Source organism: Belonocnema kinseyi, chromosome 7 (genome assembly GCF_010883055.1).
Source record: "Belonocnema kinseyi isolate 2016_QV_RU_SX_M_011 chromosome 7, B_treatae_v1, whole genome shotgun sequence".
NCBI classification, from domain to species: Eukaryota; Metazoa; Arthropoda; class Insecta; order Hymenoptera; family Cynipidae; genus Belonocnema; species Belonocnema kinseyi.
Genome location: NC_046663.1, coordinates 11,138,927 through 11,145,878, shown reverse-complemented (window position 1 = coordinate 11,145,878; position 6,952 = coordinate 11,138,927). Strand labels below are relative to the sequence as shown.

At 29.1% G+C, this 6,952-nt stretch overlaps 1 protein-coding gene across 1 annotated transcript in view; it reads left to right on the top strand.

Moving 5' to 3' along the window:
- LOC117176894 (discoidin domain-containing receptor 2-like) overlaps window positions 1–6,952 on the top strand; it is a 559,289-nt gene that overhangs the window by 514,527 nt on the left and 37,810 nt on the right. The gene's annotated exons all lie outside the window — the stretch shown is intronic.

The following is a 6,952-nucleotide window of genomic DNA, read 5'->3' as shown; positions in this document are numbered from 1 at the left end:
TTAAAATTTTATTTTTTCGAACGCTTTTTGTATTTTTTCAAATACTGTGAACATTAAAAAAACATGCGTTACCTAGAAATATTTTTGCTTAAAATTATAAAAAATTCCAATAGTTAAAATTCGGGAATCTTCCAATTCTGATATTTTATAAATCGGCAATTTTCTGTCGCGAATTTTATTATTCGGGAATTTTCCAATTCGGTAATATTATAAACTGTCGGGAATTTTCCAATTCGGTGATATTAGAAACTGTCGAGAATTTTATTATTCGGAAATTTTGCGATTCGGGAATTTTATAATTCTGTAACTTTATTATTCGAGAATTTTATTATTCGGGAATTTTCCAATTCGGTATTTTTATTTTTCGGCAATTTTATTACTGTTGAATTTTATTTTTCGGCAATTTTCCAATTCGGTATTTTTATTTTTCGGTAATTTTATAATTCGTGTATTTTATTATTTTGGAATTTTCCAAATCGGTATTTTTATTTTTCGGCAATTTTATTATTCGCGAATTTGATTAATCGAGAATTTTCTAATTCAGGAATTTTACAGTGTCGGGAATTTTATTTTTCGGGATTTTTCAGTCGTCCCAAACTATTTTGTTTATTTTAAATAAAAAATTTACTGTGACTTAAAAGAAAGTAACTATGAAGGGCTTTTGCCTCTTTCTCTTTCAGTATAACATTACAATTATAAATTACACAGCCGCACAAAAATAAAAGACTGTGTGGTGCCAAAAAAGCGACCTACATAGTTCTTTAGTATCGGCAGAAATTAGCCGAAATCCAAAATTTTGGAATCTTCTGCTTAAGAGTTTAACTTTAATTTTTAGCCGAGGTCGAATTTTTCTAAGTTGGCCACTTAGTATTTGGAAATGTTTTTTTAATCTGTGAGTTTATATTTTCCTAGCTTTCACGTTGAAAGAAATTTTCTGAAGGTAAAGTGGCGAAACAAAATTTGTTCTAAAAGTTAATAACAATATTATAATTTTTAAACAAAAGTAACATTTTTCTCGTAAGCGGCCGAACGGATATTAATAACTGTGAATTAAACATTTTTCTTTATGAATTTTTATTATAGAAATATGCTTTTGAATTTACAAAAATGAATTTGTTAATGAAAACCTTATTTGTTTATAAAAAATTTAAGAGTTTTTCTTCTCATAAAATTTTTTTCATATGACGTTGTTCTACATTACATTTAGAGAGAAACACCGTGAGAAATATGATGTTATTCTTGTCATAGACATTGGTCAAAGATTTTTCAAGAACTTAATTTTTGTAAATTCAAAAGCATATTTCCATAATATAAATTAATTAATAAAAATGTCGACGTTTTAGTTATTAATATTCGTTTAGCCTTTAATAAGAAAAATTTTAGTCATGTTGAAACATTTAAATTAGAACAACAACTTAGAAAAATTCAACCTCAACTAAAGATTCAAGGTCGATTAAAAAAAACTAATAAGCAAAAAATTTTTAAAACTTTGGATTTCGATTAATCCCGACCAATACTACAACACTACGTAGGTCGATTTTTTGGCTCAGCAAATTTTTTTATTTTTCTGTGGCTCTGTTATTAATATCAACTAATTATAATTCATATTATTGATTTTATAAATATTTCATTCAATAAGTTTGTAAAAAAAGATAAACTTAATTCCTTGATAAGTTTAGACGCAATCTAAATTCTTAAAGAAATTTACAATGATTTCTGAATTTGATCTGCTTTTTGTTACATAGCTTACAAATATTTTTTTGAAAATTGAAGAAAATGAGAAAAGAAATTTGTTACATTCAATATTTTCCCCCTTTCAACTTAAATACTTGTTGATTTTAAACAGTTTTCTTTTTTGCAAGTCGACATTTTTTCTTATTTTAAAATTTTTTCCTAAAAAAAATGTTATTTTGTAATTGTCTCCCTTTTAAGTAAAAAAAATTGGTAACATAAATAATTATTTCTCTTTTAACTAAAAAATTTGTTATGCTCTATGGTTTTTGGTTTATGCAAAAAAAACTTTTTTCGAAAAAATCAGCAAAATAATTTCATAAGTCTAAAAAATCAAAAGTCAACTATAGATTTAGATTTTTCCATTTTCAAGTTAACAGCTTTCACATTTCAACTAAAAAAATTAGAAATTTTGAAACATCTGTTTGGTAGCTGTTTAATTTTTAAATTTTCCGCTTTTTAAGGCAAAACACTTTTTTCTTGTTAAGTTACCCTTCCATTCCAAAAGATTGTTCACTTTATATTCTCCGAATGTTTGAATTGAAAATTTTAATATAATGTTTTTAATTAAAAATTTTAATATAATGTTTTTAATTAAAAATTAAAAAATCTTACATTAAGGGAAACCAGAATTTGAGACATAGAAACAAAAAATTTTAATTTTTGAGTTTCATTAAAATTATTTTGCTTAAAGGCTTTCTATTGGAACTGAAACTATGAAACACTCTTGATCTGATTTATGCAAATCAGATCTTTTTAGAATTTTCTATTGGCCTCCATCTTGGGTTTTATTTTAATTTTGGGATTTTTTAATTAAGGGATGCTTTTCAAAGCCACTCATCATTTCGCATTAAAGGTTGACAATATTTAATCGAAAAGAAAAAGAAATGATCTATTTTTTAACTATTTGACTAGCCACAATTTTTGAATACAATAAAGGAATCTGTATTATCATCACAGTTAGTTACCATCAATCAGTGTAAATACCTTTTTCACCACCGCGAAAATAGATATCAACCTATCGATCAAGTTAACTGTTCAAACGTCATAAAATACTTAACATCATTTTCAGAAAAGATGGAAAATAAATGTTTTTAAGTTTTTAAATTAAATTTTGTATGAAAAAAGATCCGCTCTCGTAGCTTCGCTGGGAATTGAACCACAGAACTTTTATTGATTGATTCTAAATATCTTTAATGATAATACAGATTCCTTTAAATTACTCTTATGATAAATGTAACACCTGGCTTCAGATAGCGTATATTTCTGAAAAAAGATTGTTCTTTTGATCTCTCTAATAGATTAATGGGAAAGCATGCGACCGGCAATCGGAAGTTCTGTGGTTCGATTCCCAGCCGAGCGACGAGAGTAGATTTTTTCAGAAAAAAAATTAATCTTTGTTAATAACTATAGCAAATGCCATTATTGAACAAAATTATCGGGTCCGCGATTCCATAAATTTCAGAAATTAATTGCAGCTTATTCAGCAATTTCTGGCGAAACATAACCTTAGACAACTTTGGCAGTCCCTATTTAGCATGCTCGCAAAAAAAATCATTATTTCATTAATTCGTCAAATGAATTTATTTTCCTAAATCCTGCCAAGAGTTGAATTTAAAGTGCAAAATTAATTAAAGAAATCGGAATTTTAACTTTGTCTTCCTTCCGTGATATTCCAATATTCTTCAAGGCAAAATACTTAAATTGAGCCTCATTTAACGGCTTGAAATATATATTCTTATGCAGATTCTGGTCGACCCTATCGTGTTTTAAGGTCAAGGCTAATTTTTCATCCTAGAACGGCACACGTATTAAAGTGACCCCGATAAAGCCACACATGGGTCTGTGGGACCCACGCTGATATATTTCAAGGCTGTAGAGTCAAAACATCTGATTTTAAGTTATGTAAATAGAGAATTGGAAACTTGAAATATTAAGGAACATGAAAATAAAAGTAAGAAGTTATTTTCTTGATTAGTTCAAAAGTTAAAAATCTTTACATTAAGACTTTTTCTTTAAAATCAATAAAAAATAGAGGTTATGAATTTTTAAATAAATTTACAAACATGAGATATAAGAAATAAATAACTGGCGGTTCTTCGGCGGGGACAAGATGCGTTGTCAGAAAAAAAATTTTATTTGCATTTACTGAAAAAAGTAGATATAAATATTTAAAACATATTAAAAATTTTGACAAAACTAAAAATTAATCGCATGGAGCTCAAAATAGGAGAGTTTGCAGGTATGCTGAACGCACCGAATTTACCGTATGACAGCGATTTATACAGTAACGATTTCGATTAATTAAAAAAACCTACTTATACATTTCCAAAAATTAACGCGAAACGCTTACTTGGGTCCGTGAGACCCCTGCACACATTTATATCGCTGCCGTTCGAAGTTGCACGCTTTGTCGAAGCAACTAACTGAATATACAACGTCAGGATATTTTTAACTTTTTTCTAGTGAATAGTTAAATTATTTTCATCAACTAACCTAAGAGATATAATAGTGAGAAGAATAACACTGGGTCTGACAGACCCATATATGATATTCTAGGGTTGATAGGCCACCCGGTAAGTGGTCCGACACTATCCATCTGTCGTGTATATTGAATTCTTTTAAAAAGAAAGTAAGGATGGACTTTTTATTGTATAGGAAAGCTAAGAAGTACCTGAAGTGTTATGGCTGTGCTTAAACTGATCGGTAAAACCAATTTCACAAACACGATTAGGAGCATTCGGTCTAAGTCCATCTGCCCGGAACGTCTGGTGTACATATGCAATCTCGGTTCATGGTTAATCGATACAACAGCAGTTTCCTTACAACAGTATTAAGCTATAAGCCTGTCACAGGGCAGTACTACTACTACAAAGTCGAGTGGTTGCTTTCTAATTTAGAACGAAGCTCCTTCAATTTCACTGTTAAAAATTTCTGTAAAAATTTTCAGAGACGCGTCACTAAAGTTTTATGCATAAACCGTTTCTTGCACTGTTAAAAAATTCGGTTTGAAACTTCCTATACATGTATGGGAAGTTTATTTCCAGAACGTAAAGTAACTGCTACAATACATAATGTTGTAGTTTTCAAATTTTGGCATTAGTATGGTACCTCCCATGTATTGGAATTTTATAATGCCAGTTTATAATACAAGGAGTTTGTGGAATTCATAGAATTCAAGAAGTTCAAGGTATTCAAATAATTAAAAATATGACCGAAATTCACGGAATTCAGGATATACACATAATATAAGGAATTCACGATATTCAAAGAATTTACGGAATTTGCGGAATTTAAAGGATTTAAGGAAATCATGGAATTCACGGAATTCACTAAGTTCAAGAAAATCACGCAATTTACGGAATTTACGGAATTTACGGAATCCAAAGAATTCGCGAAAGTGAAGAAATTCATTAAATTCAAGAAATTTACGAAATTTACGAAAAATGATGGAATTCACAGAATTCAAGGAATTTTTCGAAATGCAAGAAATTCACGGAATTCATAATACTTCCGTAATTCACGGATTTCGAAAGAGCACGGTATACAAGGAATTTTCCAGAGTCAAAGAATTCACGGAATTCATGGAATTTACGGGATTGAAAGAATTCAAGAAATTCACACAATTCAAGAAATACACAAATTTCATTGCATTTACGGAATTCAACGAATTTAATGAATTCTCGGAACCTACAGAATTCACGGAATTAAAACAAAATCAGGGAATTTACGCATTTCAGAGAATTCACGGAAATAACGGAATTTACGGAATACAAAGAATTCGCGGAAGTCAAGGAATTCATTAACTTCAAGAAATTTACGGAAATTATGGAATTTACGAAAAATGATGGAATTCACACAATTCAATAAATTTTTCGAAATTCGAGGAATTCATGGAATTCATAATACTCCCGTAATTCACGGACTTAAAAAAATTCACGGTATACAAGGAATTTACAAAAGTCAAAGAATTGACGGAATTCGCGGAATTTGCGGGATTCAAAGAATTCACGAAATTAACTGGATTCAAGAAACAAAATCAGGGTATTCACGCAATTTAGAGAATTCACGGAATTTACGAAATACACGAAATTCTAGAAAATCAGAGAATTCACGCAATTTACGGAATTCACGAAATATAAAGAGTTGCCGGGAATCAAGAAATTCGCGAAATTCTAGGCATTGACGTGAATATCATTAATTCGATGAATTCCGTGAATTCCGCAAATCCAGTAAATTCCTTAATTTCAATTAATTCGTTGAATTTCACCAATTCCGCGAATTGCACAAATTCCGTGAATTTCTAAAATTCCATGCATTTCCTGAATTCCATGAATGCCATAAATTTCGCAAATTCATTTATTTCCATAAATTCCGCGAATTCCATGATTTTCATGAATTCCTTGAATTACATAAATTCGGTGACTTTATTAACTTTTGTGAGTTTCTCGAATTCCATGAATTCTGAAAATTCCGTGACTTCTATAAATTTAACGAATTCCGCGAATAACATAGATTTCGTGAATTCCTCCAATACCATGAATTCCATATTTTGCGAGAATTCCTGGAATTCTATGAATTTTATAAATTTCTTGAATCCCTTGAATCTCATTAATTCCGTGAATTTCGTGGATGCCATAAATTTCGCGAATTCACTTAATTCTATGAATTTCGTGGCTGCCATAACTTACGATTTACAACACTTACAATACATGTATTGTAATTTCGTCATTCCAATACCATGTTTCCAATTTTGCCTTAAGCTTGAATTTTAGAAGTCTTGTTGAAGTGTTGTACAATTCCGAAAATTTTTAACAGTGTAATTTTTCTAAACTGCAACTGAAATTTCGGCAACAGTAACTGCATATTAACTCCAGCCTCATGTATCAGAAAGATCTGTAACAGATTACGAATTTTCAGTTACTGTAACTGAAAATTTTAAGAGATTAACACATTTTTTTCATTTAATTAATTATAGTATAAAACATGTATCCGTACATTCATTGTAGTAAATATATAATCAAAACCTATCTTGTATGATAAGAAGCTTTTTTCACATTTGGTTCATTGAGTATATTATATAACATAGTTATTTACATATAAGCATCGCTCGTATACAGTCTTAATGTAATTTTTATTTTGAAGACATTATTATACTACAAATTTATATTAAAATTAATTAATTTATTTATTTATTTAATTTAATATTATTATTATTTAT